This window comes from Zootoca vivipara, chromosome 4 (assembly GCF_963506605.1).
Source record: "Zootoca vivipara chromosome 4, rZooViv1.1, whole genome shotgun sequence".
In the NCBI taxonomy this organism is placed as follows: domain Eukaryota; kingdom Metazoa; phylum Chordata; class Lepidosauria; order Squamata; family Lacertidae; genus Zootoca; species Zootoca vivipara.
The window spans coordinates 20286914-20308332 of NC_083279.1; the positions used below are offsets into that span (position 1 = coordinate 20286914).

A 21419-nucleotide genomic window follows, 5' to 3' on the forward strand; every position below is an offset into this window, starting at 1 on the left:
CAGGCCGCAGAACGGCCTTTGTTTTATGTAGACCCCTGCCAGGCCCCCACTAGGCCCGGGGGGAGGATAACCCACAACAACGCACTTGGGGGCACGGCAAGGGGTTTTTACTTTAAAATTTAGCGGGCGTTGTGTCACATGCGAGGCTCCGGTGGCCATTTTAAGTAAGGGCAGTCATGCCCCTTTTAACCTACGCTTTATAGTATGACTGATTGCAAGCCTCTGCGTCTTTAAAAACAACAACAACCATGCACTTTCTCTCCCCAGTTTAAGTCCTCTGATATTTGCAGTGGCCAACCCCCCCCCCCATTTACAATCTCCTACCTTCCCCTTGCCACTTCGTGGGTTTGTTATGGAACCGAACAGCTCGGGTGCTTCGGAACTCACCTTCTGTTGCTAGGGGGCTGTGGGTCTTCACTGTTTGATTTCCCCCCCCCCCCTGTCAGGATTATTAAAGTAGTTCTCTAGGTTCTCTGGGTCACCTACTCCAAAATTAGAAAATCCAAATAACAAAACACACACACACACACACACAAACCAAAACACACAGCAACGCCCAACTCATATAATACCCACCAAAATAAATGACAACCCCAAAAATAAAATTAAACAATAATAACTTCTGCTTCTCATGTTCTTATTTTAAAAAATAATAATCTAAATATATAAAAATGTTCACGATGCGTGCGCAGGGGCCAATGTATGGCGATACAGGGGGGAGGCGACAACACTCCTCGGGGAAAACAGAGGGAAGGGTGTCCTACCGAAACACAGGGATGAGCCAGGGGGTTGGAGGGAGGAGGGGTGGGATACGTCATGGATCGGGACAGGGTGGGGGGAATCACAGGGATGACCCACAGCAACGCATGGCCAGGCCAGCTAGTATAAATATAAGAAATAAATAAGCAAAATATTCCTTGCATACACATAGTCTGTAATAATGTATCTGGTTGTCATGACTTGCTCAAAGGTCCTCTTCTAAACTGTGCAAGTAGCATGTGTTCATATGATAATAACTCCTAGCCTGCTCAACACCAAGATGATGGGTGTCAGGCCTCAAATTGTTATTGCTTCCTAGACTTATCAGTCAGCTGAACTGTGAAGGATGTGAAAATTGATAGCATTTCATTTATGTTAAATATTAAAAAATATGCAGACAAATACATGTTAAAATGCCATACAGTAAAACAAATAATAAATGCATTAGAAAAGCATTAATGCATAAATCAGAACTGATTCTTGGCCTTATATTTTTGTTTGTTGGTTCAGAATACATAAATATATCTCATATTCAATTAAATACTGAAATGCCAGCCTTTTCCTTACTGCCCAACCCCCCAGACGTTTCCAGTTTTGGTTGACCAAATCAATATCAGATGATCAGATGTAATTTTCTAATTACCTGGAGCAGGGAGGAGAAGATGACTCCCTGAAAATAGGTTGCCACTCTGTGCACTGTGTTTGTAGCTGTGTTATACACTAAAATTAAGTCTAATTGGAAAACAAAAACAAAAATCTAATTCACTTCAAACAACAGCTGCAAAATATTGCCCTGAGGATGGAGGTTAACTCACTTGTGAAATAACGGCCAAAGCTCACACTCTTAATAACTGTTTTCTTTAGCCCTTGAGAAAACTCCATAATTTAATGTGAAATGCTTGGCAGAAAGAGCTTCAATTTAGAGACTGGCTCAGCAGGGAAGAAAAGAGTTGAAAACTCTCTTGTTACAAATGCACTTATATTTGCAACTTTATGTAATCTTCCCCAAAAAGTAAAATTTTTAAATGTTTAAATTCAACATTTAAATAATTGTGTAATTAAATAATTGTGTATATATAAACATATATCATATTTTTCGCTTTTTTCCTCCTAAAAAGTAAGGGGAAATGTCTGTGCGTCTTATGAAGCGAATGCTGCGTGGAGGAGGGACGGACGGGAGCCATGGCTCCCGTCTGTCCCTCCTCCGTGGCTCACTTTAAAGCAGCAAAGCGGGAAAGGAGCAGTTTATATGGGTATAAAGCAAGCAGTGGGAGCCGTGTAATCCCTCCGCCCTCATGATTGGCTGCCCCATTGGCATGGGCGGGTGCACTCGCGCCACCCCCTTGGGATGACGCTCACGTGGGTGAAGGGATTCTACATTCTTCATACAAGGATGATAAAGCAGAAAAGACTAGCATATAAGATTCCTTTCAAACTAGAGGTAGTAAAATATGCTAAGGAGCATGGAAACAGAGCAGCGGAGAGACATTTTGGGCCACCTCCAACTGAAAAAAAATGGTAAGAGAGTGGAGGAAACCAGAGGATCAGCAGCCAAAAGCAGATAAAGTAAGCACACTTTTGGTGGAAATGCTGCAAAGTGGTCACAGTTGGACGTGGCCATGAAAGAATGGATCACAAATCACCATTATAACAACTTCTCAGTCTCTACAAAAATGATAATATATGAAGCCAAACGCATTGCTGTAGAGAAACGAATTCATGATTTTACTGGATCACCATTGTGGTGCTACAGATTTATGAGGCAATGTGGCCTTGCTATACACACCAAAACTAGAATTGCACAAAAAATGCCAGAAGAATATGAATCTAAGATTCTGTCTTTTCATAAATTTGTAACTGATGCTAGGAAGAGAAATGGGTTTGTAATTGGCCAGATTGGGAATATGGATGAAGTCCCGCTAACCTTTGATGTGCCATCTAATACAGGGGTCAGCAAACTTTTTCAGCAGGGGGCCGCTCCACTGTCCCTCAGACCTTGTGGAGGGCCGGACAATATTTTGGGAAAAAAGATGAACGAATTCCTATGCCCTACAAATAACCGAGAGATGCATTTTAAATAAAAGGACACATTCTACTCAAGTAAAAACATGCTGATTCCCGGACCATCCGCGGGCCGGATTTAGAAGGCGATTGGGCCGCATCCGCCCCCCAGGCATTAGTTTGGGGACCCCTGATCTAATAGGACTGTTGATCTGAAAGGTGCCAAAACTATAGCCGTGAAAACCTCTGGACATGAGAAAACCCATTACACGGTTGTGTTGTCTTGCTGTGCAGACGGCACCAAATTGCCACCCATGTTAATTTTCAAAAGGAAAACATTTCCAAAAGAAGTGATTCCAAGAGGAGTTGTTGTACATGTCATGGGAAAGGATGGATGGATGAAAATGGAATGAGAGTATGGGTTGAAAAAGTGTGGTCCAAACATCCTGTAGGGCTTTTGAAAAAAACCTGCCTTATTAGTATTTGACCAGTTTAGAGCACATATTAGCGAAACTACAAAAAAGTGCTTTAAAGAAGTGAAGACTCATCTAGCTCTAATTCCTGGAGGTCTTACCAGCCAGTTGCAACCTCGATGCTTCCATCAACAAGCCATTTCAGGTCTTTATGCAAGAAGAGTGGAACAAATGGATGGCTGCTGGTAATCATGATCTGACACCTACTGGACGAATGAAGAGGCCCACTATCACTCAAGTTTGTGAATAGGTGAAAACATCATGGCACTCGGTAAAGGAGGAAATCATACAGTCATTCAAAAAATGTGGCATTAGCAATGCTTTGGATGGAAACGAAGATGGTATCTTATATGAAGATAGTGAAGAAAGTGATGTCAGTGATTGTGAGCAACTGAGCTTCATAAATTCTGAGTCTAGCACTGATGAGTTCTTGGGGTTCACAGAAGACTAGAAGAGTACTCAAACCTTAAAGTCTCTCTTCATTTGTTAATGACAGTGATAATGGTTCTTAATGCCCCATGCCACTGTTGACTGCTGTTCACTTTACATGGTTGAAATATTATTCTGATATATTGGTATATTAAATAGTTTAGTACAACATTTGATTCAGAATATGTTTTCTCTTGTTTTCCTTCTCTAAAAACTAGGTGTGTCTTATGGTCAGGTGCGTCTTATGAAGCGGAAAATAAGGTAGATTAAGCAAGGAACAACTTGCAGTAGCCATACTATGTAACGTTCAACAGAAATTTCCCCCATGTTGCATATGCATCTTTGATGACCCAACTATGAAATCTCTGCCTATTCTTAATAAAAGAGTTCAGGTTCACCGGTTCAAAAACATCTGAATTCTCTAATATAATCCTGTGTAATTGGCTGTTATTGCTATTGCTTCATGTAAAACCATTGTGCAGCAATGATATTCATATTCAAAAGTATATAGCAATTTTTTCACTTTTTTGATGATAAATTATTACAAATGTAAGCAAAAAACTCCATCTTGCTGCTAAAGTACTAAAGAGAATGCTAACCAGATTCAAGCTGAGACTCAAGTTTTGCCTGTACATTTTGTCTTTATTGGCAGGGTGCAGCCTATTTTCCTGTGCTACATAAAGGCTCAGCACACTGAACTCTCATCTGACGTACCCCCTGCATCATTTTTTGTAATGCCATTTTAAATCTGCCAAAGTGTTTTATAGTATTTCATCCAGTGTCTCATAGTACATTTTATATTCCATAGCCAGGTGATTTGTACTGTACATGGTTTTTGTGTGTGCCCCCCCCCCCCAGAATTGAATCTGTATTATCTGGTCATAGCCAAGTCACATGATCTTGGACATAAGGTTTGTTGGAGGTGGTGCATTGACATATCACCAGGAGTTGTTGTTGTTTAGTCGTGTCCGACTCTTCGTGACCCCATGGACCATAGCACGCCAGGCACTCCTGTCTTCCACTGCCTCCCACAGTTTGGTCAAACTCATGTTCGTAGTTTTGAGAACACTGTCCAACCATCTCGTCCTCTGTCATCCCCTTCTCCTAGTGCCCTCAATCTTTCCCAACATCAGGGTCTTTTCCAGGGAGTCGTCTCTTCTCATGAGGTGGCCAAAGTATTGGAGCCTCAGCTTCAGGATCTGTCCTTCCAGTGAGCACTCAGGGCTGATTTCCTTCAGAATGGATACCGTGTTTCCCCTTTTTTAAGACACCATCTTATAACTTTTTTTCCTCAAAAAAACACAAGGTGTCTTATTTTCAGGGGATGTCTTAATTTTTTATTAGGTTTTTATTAGAGTCCGGTACCTTAGTGGCTCGGGGTGCTGCCATCCATCCCATCGCTAACATGGGAGCCGAGGGGCACGAAATCGAGGCGGGAGAGCGGGGGGGGGAAGAGATGAGAGAGACGCGAAGCAGGTCGTCTGAAAGATGCCTGTGTACGCCCTGTCCCGTGAGGGGGAAATGAGACCCGTGTCCACACCTTGTCCACACCACCGAAACACGCATTCATAAGGGGCGGCAGCTCGAGGAGCTAAACTTCCTTTCCCGCTTGAGCGCGCACGGAGGCGGGCGAGGGTGCGCGCAGGGACCCCCTTTGGGATTCCTCTGCGCCCTTAAACTCAGGAGGTCGAGTAGCCAGCCAGCCAGCCCCCGCGCGCGCTACATCTGTGAGGAAACACGCTTTTTTTACACTGATACACTGAAGTCCCGCGGAGTTGCCCCAGGAGGAGGCGCCGGCGGTGGCACCCTGACTCCAGAGGGAACGGGGCGAGTTCGTCGTGGCCCACCCGACGAGCACCCCGTGGGTTTTTTGGGCAAAGTGGTGGCGGCGGCGGTGCCTGAGGCACAGCTAGCAGCGCCATAGCTGCGCTCCCTGAGGCACTCCCGCCTCCCCACCCCGGGCCGTTTCCATTAGCGGGCGGAGCAAGGTGGGTGTTCCCTCGCTTGCTCCTCGCCGCCCTTCTCCCTCCAGGCATTGGCGAGACCGCCTGTCAATCAGCCGCCAACTCGCCCGCGGAAGGGGCCAGCAGTGCTCCCTCCGCCGTCCATCGCGCGGGCCTTGGCCCAAGCAGCCCACGATGTTCTGGTGGCACAGAAGGGGCCAGCAGCGCTCCCGCACCATCTGTCGCCCCGGTGGTGCGGAAGGGCCTGCAGGCCTCCCGCCGCCGCTCTGCCTCGGCGCGGAATGGGCCAGCAGCGCTCCCGGCGCCATCCGTCGCCCCAGCGGCGCGGAAGGGCCCACGGGACTCCCACCGCCGCTCAGCTTTGGGCCATGCAGCCCACTACGCTCTGGCGGCACGGAAGGGGCTAGCAGGCCTCCCGACACCAAGGGGATTCCCCATCCAGGCGCTCCGCCAGAGTGGGAAAAAGTCCTGGGAAGAGGGGGGGGGAGTCCTCCTAGCGCGGCTTGCCTGGCGACGCGCTCAATTCATGCACCCCACTCCCACCTGGTCTCAAGCCTCTCTGAGGCTCTAAAGGAAAGCAACAAGGTATGCCTTATTTTCGGGGTATGTCTTAAATTTCGCAAATACTTAAAACTCCTGCCATGGCTTACTTTATGACTACGTCTTAAAAAAGGGGAAACACGGTAGGTTTGATCTTCTCGCAGTCCATGGGACTCTCAAGAGTCTCCTCCAGCACCATAATTCAAAAGCATCAATTCTTCGGCGATCAGCCTTCTTTATGGTCCAGCTCTCACTTCCATACATCACTACTGGGGAAAACCATAGCTTTTAACTATACGGACCTTTGTCGGCAAGGTGATGTCTCTGCTTTTTAAGATGCTGTCTAGGTTTGTCATTGCTTTTCTCCCAAGAAGCAGGCGTCTTTTAATTTCGTGACTGCTGTAACCATCTGCAGTGATCAAGGAGCCCAAGAAAGTAAAATCTCTCACTGCCTCCATTTCTTCCCCTTCTATTTGCCAGGAGGTGATGGGACCAGTGGCCACGATCTTGGTTTTTTTGATGTTGAGCTTCAGACCATATTTTGCGCTCTCCTCTTTCACCCTCACTAAAAGGTTCTTTAATTCCTCCTCACTTTCTGCCATCAAGGTTGTGTCATCTGCATATCTGAGGTTGTTGATATTTCTTCCGGCAATCTTAATTCCGGCTTGGGATTCATCCAGTCCAGCCTTTCGCATGATGAATTCTGCATATAAGTTAAATAAGCAGGGAGACAATATACAACCTTGTCGTACTCCTTTCCCAATTTTGAACCAATCAGTTGTTCTGTATCCAGTTCTAACTGTAGCTTCTTGTCCCACATAGAGATTTCTCAGGAGACAGGTGAGGTGATCAGGCACTCCCATTTCTTTAAGAACTTGCCATAGTTTGCTGTGGTCGACACAGTCAAAGGCTTTTGCATAGTCAATGAAGCAGAAGTAGACATTTTTCTGGAACTCTCTAGCTTTCTCCATAATCCAGCACATGTTTGCTATTTGGTCTCTGGTTCCTCTGCCCCTTCGAAATCCCGCTTGCACTTCTGGGACCATGAGTTATCTGAAGCAAATTCATTATATCTGTTCACTTGTACATGCCATGGCAGCTAGTCTTCATCTTCCTTCCAGAGGGGTATTGTGTGTGTCTCCCACCCCCAACCAGGAATTACTGCAAGGGCAGACTTTAGTCTTTCAAATTCCAGTGGTGCCCTATGCGAGGCCAAAATTTGGTGCCCATCCCGCCTCTCGCCTTCCATTCTGCTCAATTCACATGTCATAGTTGTGATGCCGTGTAGTGCCCCCCTAGGCTCGGCGCCCAGTGTGGTGGAACCAATCGCACTGCCCTAAATCCGCCTCTGATTCCTGGCATCTGACAAGTAGTTTAGTACAGCCCTGGTATATTTGTATATGCACTGTACTATATGCCTTGCTTGCACAATTCATCATGAAAAGAGGGTGAGTGACTCACATAAGCTGGGCCTGCACAATTTGCATTGGAAGGTTCTGTTGCCCGGGGTGTGTGTGTGAGGAGTGAAGGATGCACAAGCCTCCGGGTCCCCCTCTCATACCCCACAGTGTATGTGTGTAACCTGTGTCAGGGTTATGCACGAGTCAGTCCTTCTGAATTGCCTTTGGATTAACTAATCTATTTAGAATAAAACCTGTTAGAAGTTGAATGTCTAATATTGCTAATTACATTGGCAGACTTATTTTGTGAAAAAGTTGTCCTCGTTGACTTTTTCTTTTATCAAACTAGAAAGAGAAGCCCAAGTGTTTCATTCACAACCACTCTCCCCTGTACATAGGCCCAGGAGCGATTAAAGTGATGAATTGTGTCAGCATAACATATTGACACTATCAATTGGATGTTATCAAACAGCTTAAACTAATGGAATGATTTACTTCATGTTTAACTGCCTTTTTCAATTAAAGGTAGCAAATGCTGTGGGACTTGAGCCTAAGTGAACAAACCATATATTTTCTCCTGTTAACACCAGCATCGCTGACATGCAAGTGATAGGAGTGTTACCCTATTGCTGCAGGCTGTAATGGGCTAGTTTAAATGGTCATGAGGGAAAAAAAGTGATTAATGATTAGGAACAGGGCTGTTACACAGCTTCACAGCTCTTTTTCCTCCACGCATTTCCATTCGTGTCAACTAGCTGCACACTTGGGAGGTGTTATTTCCAAGTAGTCAACATAGTTTATTTCTGCTGCTATTTGTTTCCATTTCATGAGTCCCTTTGGTTGTGCAGCTATAGCTTACATTTCTTTGGAGTCGTCAGCTTTGCTAATGATAAAAGTGGATTATGTACCACTCTTTATTAGCATGGTGAACAAAACCTCAACCATTGCACTTGAGTGTCATGGTAGACACAGGAGGATTCCTTTCTTTATTGCATGTCGACCCTGAGACAGTGGGATACGTTTGGGAGGAGCTGCTGAAATTAGTTGGGTATTAAACTGTTGTCTTGCAATAACAATAATTGCTACGCATCAAGAAATTGCATGTTCAGCATGTACAGCAATGCCCATTAGTGCTCTTTTGTTAATAAACTTCATATCTCTATCCTTCATTGGGCTGCTTCTAGACCTTTTAAAATTCTTTGAGGGTGCAAATAACATGGTAGACAGCGGTGATCTGACAGACACAAATTACAGTTTCCAAAAAAGCTTCCAGCTAAATCCTTCACTAAAGACAAACAATGAAATTTAACTAGGGTAAAAAGTCAAGTCCTTTAATGGTGTGGTAACTAGTTATAGAATAAGAAGCACAGCACTGGAGCAAATACACACTTTTCACAATGGAGAAAACATAGGAACCTGCTTCATCCCGAGTCAGAGCATTGGTCCAGTCTGTTTTGTGTATACAGAGTGGCTGTAGTTTCAGGCATGAGTCTGTCCCAGTCCTACGTGGAGATACCGGGAATCCCACTTGGTTCATTGTATATACAAAATGCGTGCCATACCACCGAGCAACAGCAGTTCCCTAAAAGCATCTGTATTAGGTCTCCTAAGTATTTTAGAATCTGTGCTATTGAAACTTAGAGGCAAAGAGGTGGCCACATTTTCAGATGATAGCAAATTATTTAAGGTTGTAGAAACTGAAGCAGAGAGCAAAGCTCTCCAAAAGATTTCTCTAAACTGAATGAATAGTCAAAAGATGAGCAAATGAGATTCGGTGAAACGTAAGTGCTACGTTATTCACATTTAAAAAAAGAAAGAAATCCTAAGTTTACAACTAATGGGATATTGAACTTGCTGTGTTGTCCAGGAAAGAGATACTGAGGTTAGCTCAATCCTGAAGTTAGCTCGATGTGCAAGAAAATTAAATCACCAGTATCATAAAGTTTGTATAAATTGTATAAATCTGTGGCAGGGTCATATTTGGAACACTCAGTGTGGTCATCCTAACTCAAAATAGAGCTAGAAAAGTTCAGAGAAGACTAGAAATACGATCTAGAAGTTGGAGCATGCTCTCCATAAGGAAAAGCCCAGGTCTTTGTGATCTGTATAGGAAGTCCTTCTCATGGTTCTGCAAATGGGTGTGGCTCCTCCTGCAGTGACTCAGGTTAGGGTCTTCTCTGTGTCATCATGTTTGTAGAACTCCCTCTTTGGAATTGCATCAGTCAGCCTTTATCAGGTCAAGACATACCTGTTCATTCAGGCCTTTGTGATCCTATTTGAATAAAGTAAATCACTTGTGACTTTTTAGTTTAGACAAAAGATAACAAAGTGAACATGATACAGGTATATAAATGGGTGAATGGTGTGGGAAAAGTAGATGGGGAGAAATTTCAGTACCAAGGGAAGGTATTCCAATTAAATTAATTGGTAGTAGATTCAGCCCAAATGCAACCACACACAATCCCCCTTGACAGAATGTATTATTTATTTGTGGAATTCACTGCCACAAGATGTGATGGTGGCACCTGGGAGCAAACAAAGGAGAGATGTTGCTTGTGTGCCATACTTGAGGGATTCCCTGAAATATTTGGCTGGTTCCTATTGCAAATAAGAGGCTGTGGTTGATGGGTACTTGATCTGATGCCGCACTGCTTTTTTTATGTGGTACAAAAGGCACATTGTGTAGGAATTTTCCAATATTTTCATCAAGTTTTTCACTATCTCTGTGTTCATAAGACATAAGGGAGGAAAACAGTGTCGCCATGATGTCATAATCCATGTAATGTACCTTTGAGAGGAAGGGTGTTGCTGCCTAAAAAAACACATTCACTTTTCCCTTCTAAAGCTAAATGAAATCGGATGCTGGAGGCTGTTTGGGTTAGAAAATACGCCTGACAGATGAAGTAGTCTATTCTTGTGACCACAGTATTGAATTTGCTCTTTTGAAGTATTGTACAGCAATGCTCTTGTTTGCTCAGTGTACTTCCCTGTAGTGGGGGCTAGAAATACTATTGTGCAACTCTAGGCACATCATTTAAAACAGTGGCTTTCCATTGTTCCAGATGTGCTTTACCCTCAGTCAACAGCATGAGGTTCAGTTAATTTGTTTAATATCTTCGGTTGATATATATAATCTAAGTTGAATGTCAGATGTGTGACAACCCGCCACCCATTTTCATTTTTACAACGCCACACAGGCAGCAAAACTAGATTACATAGTGGCCTGGGCAACCCAGCCAGATGTGCAGGCTATAAAAAATAAAATTAGTAATAGTAAACCTAGACACACAGCTAGCAGACTCCATTTACTTTGCTCAGGCCTGATCTGGGATGCTCCTTTGGTTCTCTTTCTTATATCAACCTGATGCATGTTATATCAACCTCAAACTTTTTTAATGGCCGTGTCTGAGTTTCAGCCAAAGATCCTTGGAACTGTAGTTGAATGTAAAGACTCTTAATCTCTTTCAAATTCAGACCTGCCGAAAACTACAAATTCTTGGGAGTTTACCTATCTATACTGTATCTATACAGTGGTTTTCAGTCACTTTACACGGATAGTGTGTTCCCTGCTCCCCTTTGCAGTGCTGACAGTACTTGTTTGGCCCAACCTAGGTCAGGTTTTTACCTGGCTGGCTACGCCATGCCAGCACCAGTTGAAGACCAAGGGTTTACATTTGCAGCTATGACATCATTATGTACTTGGTTCACATATGCTGCTTCTGCTACTTTATTATTTGAGGTGTTTTCCCCTGCTAACATAATGCATTTAACAATGAAGCGAATGCTAGCTCTTGTTTAGACCAAAATATGGATTTGAAGTTGGAGAAAGAATGAAGGAATTTATTTTAGATGCCCAAATGCTATCACAAGATTAAGCTAAACATTTCATTTAGTTTTACATGTATTTCCCCCCTCTTTACATGTACCCCCCCCTTTACAGTCTTGAAGTAGGAAAATTTTGTTTGGCTAATGTTGTAAAGTTGTGTGTGTGTGTGTGTTCTACTACAAACATAAAGACTGGGCAGGCAAAATATATGAGGAAACACCCCTCCCATCAGACATTATGATAGTCATGCATTCTTCTACAGTCTACTGCCATGAAGTCAAAGTGTAATGTGTGAAACTTCAACTGTTACGGTAGTGAAACAAAATATTTTGCTGGAGGGTTGTTGACAATCTGTAGATGATAGGCCTTTCTGAGATGTGGTATACCAAAGTTCTGGTGTATTGCTTCCCCTTAATCTCCCCACACTACATTATCCTCTTTACAAATAATATTTTTGCTTTGAGCTGTTAGTATTTTAACAGTCTGGTTTGTTTCTGCCCAGGTTGAGAGTTTTGTAGATGTTGGGACATCCTTAATTCTAGTCAAAACAGGAATTTGTATTTCTGTTTGGGGAAACACTTGCATTTCTTAACTTTGTGAGCATTGATTTAATGTTTAGCTATTACATTTATTTTTATTTTTTAATTTCCTACCCGTGGTAGTTTACAGAAAAACCATTTTTCGTAGGCAGCAGCCTTCTTCGTGCACCTGATAAAGTGGGCTATAGTCCATGAAAGCTTATACCACAATAAAACCATTAGCCTTTAATGTGCCACAGGTCTCTTTGTTGGTTTTGCTACAACAGACTAGCACGTCCACTCTGCCAGAAATCATTGAACACATGTCTTAATTTAGTTCTCTGTGGAAGTCCACCCCCTCCCTTTAAAGATATTGCTTCTAAACCATGAGGTAAACTCTTTCTCAACACATCAGTGTGGCACTTTTTTTGTAGTTTTTCAAGAAGTCTTCAGCTCATGAGCAGGTTTCAAAGGAACCTCATCTCCATGTAGTTTTGCCGGATAATCCTTTATCCACCATCTTCAGCTCTCATTCCCTTGATTTCTTGCCTGTGGCTACGTTTCTATCTCTGCATCAATTAGCCCAGTGATTTATACAACAAGCAAGCAGTTTAGAGGTAAATGGTACACAATTAACATCTCATTCCACCATAAAGGGTATGCTAAATACCCCAGTCACTGCTTTCTCTGCCTGGAATTGAAATAAGTGTTTGTCCTAATTCATATGCTATCTGATGTGAAGTGGGCCTGCTTTGTGCTGTACTACACCATTAATCTAATTATAGATAGCTGCAAATGAAGTGCTGTCTGAGCACAGAGGCTGAAGAAAAATAGAGCTTTTGTCATTTAGCATGACTCTGTGAAGCAAGATCACACTTTGCATGGCAGCCTGGCAAAGTGGAGATCCAAATAATATTGCTGCCTGTTGCATGCTTTCTAATTACGAGAGCCTTGTAAACAGAAGTAGACGCCCGGTGTAAATAGAGCTGTAGTTACGCTGTCATGTGGTTTATAGGAGGAAAATCCTCCGAGTGCTGTTGTATTAAATGATGCATCCTGATTGACAGCTACCTTGAGACTGCGCTGATGGAGTTGTCAAAGCATTATGCTAACAGTCTGCTCCAGTGACTGCAGATGTACAGAGCTCTGCTATTCAAACAGCTTTCTAACTGTTATCTGTTCATTTTACCTTGTCCGGCTGTGTTGTAACTCCACACAAGGAGGACAGCTACAAGCTTTATTTCTGTATGCTTTTGACTCTGACAGCTCAACCTTAACCTAAAGTGGAAGGAATCCGTTTTGTGAGGCTTTAATCTTTATTGGGGAGTTTTCCCCCACTAGAGTGTTATGTATTACATGGTGGATTTAAAAGTGGGAAGTGTGAGCAAAATTAATTGCTATTTTAATTAAGTTTGTGTTGCTAGGACCTGTACTAGAGAAGTGGTGACATTCTCCTTTCCATCCCTCATCCATTAAATTCTAAATTTTTAGGAATCCCTTTTGTATTGCCATGGGGTGTTTTTATTGTTATTACATAAGAGATTTGTTTCTCCCCCTTGAACCAGGGATTATTGTGGCACAACTGCACTACAACACATTTGTCTACCACGGACATACTAATAATGTAGGAACTGGGAACTCCATTATAAAAGTCAAACTCTAATTTGTTGACTAAGCAGTACATTTTTTAAACTGCCACGATTATAGAAATTTCCCCAAAAAAAGTTTCCAGAGTCCATAATGCTGAGGGATGGGAGACAATTGACTGTTTTTAACCCAATATATGAGGAGAACTTTAATGTATAAAGATAATTTAAGCTTTAGACATAAGCAAGCACCCTTATTAAAGATGCACTTATTAAGTTGCACTGAATTTAGAGGAACTTATGAGTAACGATGTCGAAGACTACAGAGTTAATGCACTAATTGCAGTGCCCAGGTGGCAGCGAACCAATATATTTATGATGCCTATGAGTATTTTGAGCCAGAAAGAATGGGTGTCACTTGGAATGATATGGCTGTCTGAAAGTTTTGAATTTGAATTTTTTCCTTTGCAAATTAGGATCCTTTGCATAAGGGTAATTCTTGGTTTTCACCTAGAGCAGGGGTAGCTAACATGGTGCCATTCAGGTTTTACTGGACTCCTCTCCCATCAGCCCCAACTAGCATAGCCATCAGGAGAGCACCATGTTGTTTGCTTCTGCTCAAGTGAATGATCTAATTTGTAATGCTTCTTTTGCATGTTGTTAGTAAACAAAACAAAAAAACTTTGAGACTGCCATGCTTGCCTTAATATACTTGCAATTGTCATCCATTCATTGTTACTTAAAGAGGTTATGAAATAGAAAAATAAATAAATTTATGGATCCACAAAAGATCTTCCACTTTATACTGCAAGATGAATGCAACTTGGGACTTTAAACACTGACCACTAAAAAAAAAACCTTTAAAACATTAAAAAAATTATCAAGGTGGAGTTATCTTTGGACTTACATTGCTTAAAGTTAAACAAAGAATCTTGTTACACTTTAAAAAATGTTGAATAACTTTTTATGGACTAGATACATTTATTGTTATTCTCAGGTGGCAGATAAAGGAATTTCAAAAAGAGACGCAAGCCTGGAACAGTTGCATCAGAATTAATAAAGAAGTTCTACTCTATTGCTTTAGGCTTAAGAGGAACAGTCATGAATCTCTTGAAGAAGATTCTTGCTGGTGAAGGATTATGCTACAATAAAATATGTTAGGGCTGTATCCAACAAAGCCATTGCACAAGTGGAACAACTTCTGCTCATGCAGCAGAATGACCCCTTCCATCTCTTCCCCTTCACCTCCAAATCTGTTCTGAAGGTTTCCCCAACACTCACAGATCATTCCACATGTACAACCACTTCATTGGTTAACCCTTATGCTAACCCTAATCCCAATCCTTAGTCTTAATATGCTAGGTGACTTTTAAAAATTATTCTTATTCTTAGTGCAACAGACTAATACAACTACCCCAAGAAGCATAGACAATAGTTTTAGCAGGAAGCTGCTAAAACTACTGTTTATGGTCTTATGCATATAATGTATAATTGCGATATATAGGTGTATCTGAAGAAGTGTGCATGCACACGAAAGCTCATACCAAAATATAAACTTAGTTGGTCTTTAAGGTGCTACTGAAGGAATTTTTTTATTTTGCGATATAGACCAGATAGTTTTCTTGCAAAAGGTGTCTGGCACCCAAAGTTGGGCTGGAAAATATTTTTGTTTAAAACCATGGGGATCTGCGAGTCTCAGATCCATTTTTTTTTAATCAAGTGGATTGTGATCGGCAAATTTGGCCTCTGCAATAATATAGGATGTGCCTCATTTAAGGTTTTGAGAGGTAGTCTGCTTTTGGCAGACCTTACTGGTCTTACCTTCTGCAATTGCGTTGATAGTTCAGTTGGTTAGAGCATGGTGCTGATAACAGCTAGGTTGCAGGTTCACTCCTCATATTCCTGCATTACAAGAGGGTTGGACTAGATGATCCTTAGGATCCCTTCTAACTTTGTGATTCCTTACATAGCCACTCACCTTCACAAAGAAAAAACCACCTTCATTTTATTTATGTAAAGCTTTGTCACTTTCCAGTTATAGTAAAAATGGAATGATGGCAATTTGGTGATACAGGTATTTGTAAGCTTCCAGTCATCTTTGTTTCTGAGCCAGGCGTTGTTCAGTTGTTTTGGTCTTCCAAAGTGCTTTACGCTTCTCATCAAACCAGTCCACATGTTAACATCCTTGCTGTGTGTTCTGCAGCTCACAGGCACCCCTTGGTTAGGTTGTTTCTCAATGCTGAGAAACTATTTTACAAAGGAATATTTTTTGGAGAAGGGAAGTTTCCATCAGAACTTATAAAAAGGGATCCCTTTTCTGTATTACTTTGCCATCCTATGTTCACAGGGGTCATTTGTTCTCAACTGTGCTCCCAAAGGACCTTTCCGGAGAAGTTTGCTTTAAAAAAAGAAAAAAACCTTCTTGATTACAATAGCTCAGTTCTCTCCACCCCCCTCCAAACAGACTAAAGAACAATAAACAAATACAAAAGGAAAGGGAACAGCTCATCAATAACAAAGGCCTGCATTTGAAAGCATTTGGCTTACTGACTCTCACATCTCATTCCAAGCAAAGCAGGAGTCCTGCAGAGAAAGGAATCTAGAAGATAGGAAAATATTAAAATAGTAAAAGTGGAATGCTTGGAATGGCCTGTGATGGGTGATGAAGAGAAGAAAGCTTTTATTGCACAATTGGGACAGTTTACTTGCTAATACTACCTCTACCTGTAGAGCCTCCTCTTGATTGTAGATTACCATATTTTTTGCTCCATAAGACACAGTTTGTTCCTCCTAAAAAGTAAGGGGAAATGTCTGTGCGTCTTATGAAGCGAATGCTGCGTGGAGGAGGGTCGGGGGGGGGGGAGCCATGGCTCCAGTCCTTCCCTCCTCCGTGGCTCACTTTAAAGCAGCAAAGCTGGGCAGGAGCCGCTTAGATGGGTGTAAGCGGCTCCTGTCCTTCTTTGCTGCTTTAAAGCAAGCCACGGAGGAGGGTTCCGCCACACAAGACCCTCCCTCTGCCACTGGTCTTGCCGGGACAGTACTGCCTTCCTTTGCTGAAGTGTGAAATTTGAAGGGCAGCTGTGGTTTGGTCCTTGTGTTGTGTACGAAGGTGTGAATTATGTAGGTTTGACTTTAAATGGCAATTGAATTAGATTTCTCCCTCATTCCTCCCTCATATGAAAGCCCCCAGAGCTCACTGCAATGAACAAAAAGGAAGAAAGTCCCACTTCTTTTGGCTTTATTAAAATAATTGTGTAGGGCCAAACCATACAGTCCTTAGATCTAAGGAACTCAATGTGGGAAGCTCATATATTTCCATTACCTGCCCCCCTTACTAGGGGATAAAGTCTCTCTTCATTTGTTAATGACAGTGATGATGGTTCTTAATGTCACTGTTGGCTGCCGTTCACTTTACATGGTTGAAATATTATTCTGATATACCGGTAGTTTATTAAATACTGTGTTTCTCATATTATAAGACACGTCTTATATTTATTTTTTCCTCAAAAAAACACACTGGCTTATTTTCAAGGGATGTCTTATTTTTTTCCTCCTCCTCCTGCCGCGGCCGGCATTGCTGCTGCGCCTATCACTATGTCTTATTTTCGGGGTATGGCTTATATTCCTTGAATGCTTAAAAATCCTGCTATGGCTTATTTTATGACTACGTCTTAAAATATGAGAAACAGGGTAGTTTAGTACAACTTTTGATTCAGATTTTTTTCTTCTTCTTGTTTTCCTCCTCTAAAAACTAGGTGTGTCTTATGGCCAGGTGCGTCTTATGGAGTGAAAAATACGTAATTTGGAAAACTTGAACTATTCACAGGGCCACAAGCCTGACTGTTTTGAAAAGACTGAAATTTGATTCTGAACCTGGGCAATGTAAAAACATATATCTCTCTGAATCTGAGAAGAAGCTAATTGTACCATTCACAATACATAGCCAAAAAATAGCAATATCTATTGGCAATCTGGAGAAGGACCGTTATTTGTTTCCTCCTAACATTCAAGTTTTTATTTAATTTTATTTTCAAAAGTATGTATAGAAGGTATTTGCTATGAATACTGAAGCTGTGCAATTTGATGTAATTCTATAATTTATCTTTTGATAAATAGACCCTCTGCACAGAATGTTTATTAGAATGTATGCCCAGCTAGCTTTTTTGCCTTGCCATGTGACTCAGTTGAATTTTAATAGGAGCAAAAGCTTTTATTTGCACAGCAGATACTTTTACGTCTTGATAGCAGAACACACAGACAGGAACAAAGAAACATGTAAAAGATGTTGCTATTTGTCCTGTCACTGGTTATAGCAATTCTTCTGGCAACATTTGCCATCAAAACACATCAAACTCCTTAGTTGCAAACATATAACCACAAGGCTGTTGTCTTTTTTTGTTTGAAAGAAAGATTCCAGAGTGTAGCCATTTGGGCCATTTATAATATGAACCCAATAATCCTTCTTTTTTTAAAAAAAAAGGGGGGGACAAAAAGAAAACATAAACCACAGCTTACATAACAATGTCTGTTGTGAGCCTGAAGATGGAAATAGTTAAAATACCATTAGAAAACAATATGGTGGGCTACTTGAGCTGAATTTTGATAGCAGTCTAGGTAGTTCAGGCCCCTTTGGTTTTCACTACACACACCCAACAGGTTTCTGGGGGCTAGGGTGTTTATTGTAGGATCAGTGGTCCTCATGCATGCAAGTCTTTTTGCAGCATCAACACAACATTGTAGCTATCGGAAATCCCCACCCATATCCCCATCACAACCTTATCTACATTTATCCTTTCCAGGGAACAGCTTAGCCATCAACTTTTAAAAAGAAAAGAAAAGAAAAAAGAAAACTTGCTGCTTACATTAAGCTCCCATCTGGAAGCACCCCAGCGGTCTGCCTTGGGAGATCCTAGTGTACAACTTTTTTCAAAGCTACCTTGGGGCAGGAAAGGAGGCATCGCTGCACTAATTTTAAACTAGCCCAACCACTAGTTGTTGGGTTTGGTGTGTGGAGGGGGTGAGCGAAATGTTTCTTTCCCTGCAAGTCAGTGATCATTTTACAACGTTCAAACAGTGTTAATAAATTTTCATGCAGGCTTGAGCAGTGACCATCTCCGCCTCCAAATGATAGCAATCGTATATGAGGAAAGCACATATTGACACTTAATTATGATGTTTGATGCAGTATCAGTAAACTCCGTTGGAAGGCTGTTTGTGGTGGAGTCTTGGTCTATTTCTTTGGATCATCAACATCATCATCATCATCATCATTTATTATTTATACCCCACCCATCTGTCTGGGTTTCCTCAGCCACTCTGGGCAGCTCCCAACAGAATATTAAAAACATGATAAAACATCAGACCCAACATTCTTGCAGTCACCTGGTTGCTCAGCTTAGTGTACTCACATATTATTTCTGTGTAAAGCTATAGCATTGTTGCTTGGCTTTATACTCAGAAGAACCTAAACCAGGGGTGTCCAAATATTTTTCAAGAGGGCCAGGTTTGATGAAGTGAACATGCGTGTGGGCCGACCAAAGGTCTTTTTATAGGATTGAAGTTGTTGAGCTTTTTTATGATTTCACCCCAAAGTTGTTAAGCTTTTTTTAGGATTGAAGTTGCTGAGCTTTTGGGGGAGGTTGAAGTTGTTGAGCTTTTTTTGGGGGGGGGGAATTTTACCCCAGGAAATAAACTGCCACAGGGGCCGGATTAAACCAACTGCCAGGCCAGATTAGGCCCCTGAAACGGACACATCTGGCCTATACTATGGGGTGTATATCAACATTGCGCTATTACAAACGTTCCATCTGCACAGCCACACTCCCTTGCCAGATGGAATGTTCTCTCCTCCCGTCCCCTGCATGCTATTGGGGAGGGGGGTGTTGTCTCCTGACCCACAGAGGAAATTTGGGGAGAACAAAGGGAGGGGAGGAGGAAAAGCTCCATTGCACAAGTGAAAGTCCTTGTGCAGGCCTTCTGCTGATGGGATTTGTTAGGTGTATCTTGTCCTACATTCTCTGTAAAAAGCTATATTTTCTGGATTGGTTCTAGAGCCTTGCAGCCCCGGGTATTAATCTTTTCTCTCTCCTTGTGAATGCAATATATAGCTTTGATCAGATTAGAAAAGCAATGTAACATTGATTTGGGAACATACATAGCAGCTTTGCTGAAATGAACAGGAACCAATTGAGAGCATGGATCTACAGCTACCATTTAAGTAGGTCTGATTCCAGGCAAGCTCCTGGTTGATTGTGTTCAAAATGGCTAGGATACTTGACCTCTCATTATTAACTTCCATTTACCTTCACACTGGATATTCTAATATTTAGGCAATCAAAAACTGAATGAGACTTCAGTCCATTAGGTTGAAGAACAAAAGGCAGTCTAAGTTGGCTTTGTTTATATTGCCTTCTTGTTCACCATAACTTGGTGGTTGTTTTTAAACTAAACTCTTCAGAACCCCTGTGTTCTGTATTGAGTAAACTGGAAAAAGATGGACATGTTGTCTTAAAGATGGTTTGCCCCTTTCCCCTCTTGTATCATAGAATTATAGAGTTGGAAAGTACCCCGAGCATAGCTGCCAAGTTTTCCCTTTTCTCACGAGGATGCCTATTCAGCATAAGGGAATTTCCCTTTAAAAAAGGGATAACTTGGCAGCTATGACCCCGAGGCTCATCTAGTCCAGCCCCCTGCAATGCAGGGATCTCAACTTGTACTTGATGACTGTGCAGCTTCTAGGGTGTCCAGTACTGTGTTTACACTGCTAGGCTTTAGTATTTAGTATTGGAAAGAGGCAGTATCTTAAAGTCAGGCAGAAAAATGCACATGATAGTTACACATATTGATATACTTACACATGTACAAAAAGTCAGTTTGATTTGCTTTGATCATATGCACTAAAGCCCATCCCAGAACCATCGCCAACGTGCAGGAATTCTACAGCAGATGGATCAGTGTAGAAAACTCCCTGAAGATCCTGTGTTTAAACTACACTGCCATAGGTTACCAAAGCTGGTAACATGATTTGACAGCATTTGCACGATAAGCTGCAAAGTGCTAAGAATTCTGCTTTAATAGTGAAAGTTCAATTTTAAAAGATGCAAAAGCTGACATACTGCTGCTGGCTGATCTCAATGCAAATTAGATTATCATAAGTGCAATTTTAACTGTAACATTTATTATCAACACAGCTGGTTAAACTAGTGATAGGAGCATGTTTGTTCCTCTTTTGTCCATTGATGGTCAAAGAGGAACAAATTTCTCACAGAGACCTGCTGCCATCTGCTGGATTTCCGAGTGCAGTGTCTCTGCCCTTGGGTGAGCCTTATGCCATACCAAAGAAAACTGACGTGGCTGCAGAGCATGAATAATATTTTCTGATTAAAACAAAACCAAAGAAACCTGATGTGAAAAAGCTTTTGTTGATATGCTGGGTAAAAATAGTTTCTAAAAGCTAATAATAATTATAATTCTCCCCCCACTTTTAAAATAGTGTTTTGCTGGTAGTTTGGGGATAAATTAGCATAGAAAACCCAGAAACTTTGCAAATTCCACTGGGTCATGTCTCTCTCGCTCTCTCTCACACACACACCCCGGACTGTTACTTATTCAAGATAGTGTCTACTTTTGCTATTTTTCGGTGGTTCTTTTTTAAATGGAAGCTTGGATTCTCAGAATCCTGCGGACTTCATAGATAAAAAGCTGGACTGGAAAGTGGAGGAGGGGGACTGTGTGGCCCTTCTGTTGTTGTTGCCACTCGTGTGCAGAGAAAGATCAAACCCATAATTCATTGTGTTTAATGTTTTCAAGTGTGGCTATTTACCTGGTTGAGTTTTGCTCTCTTACTGCAGTATTTATTTGGAATTGATTCCATCAATTTATCCCCATATTTTACATCACTATAGTTCAAAGCATGATAGGCAG

The 21419-nt window shown here is 41.8% G+C and overlaps 1 protein-coding gene across 2 annotated transcripts in view; it reads left to right on the top strand.

The window, feature by feature from the left end:
* PCCA (propionyl-CoA carboxylase subunit alpha) overlaps positions 1–21419 on the top strand; it is a 233285-nt gene that overhangs the window by 193508 nt on the left and 18358 nt on the right. The window lies entirely within an intron of this gene.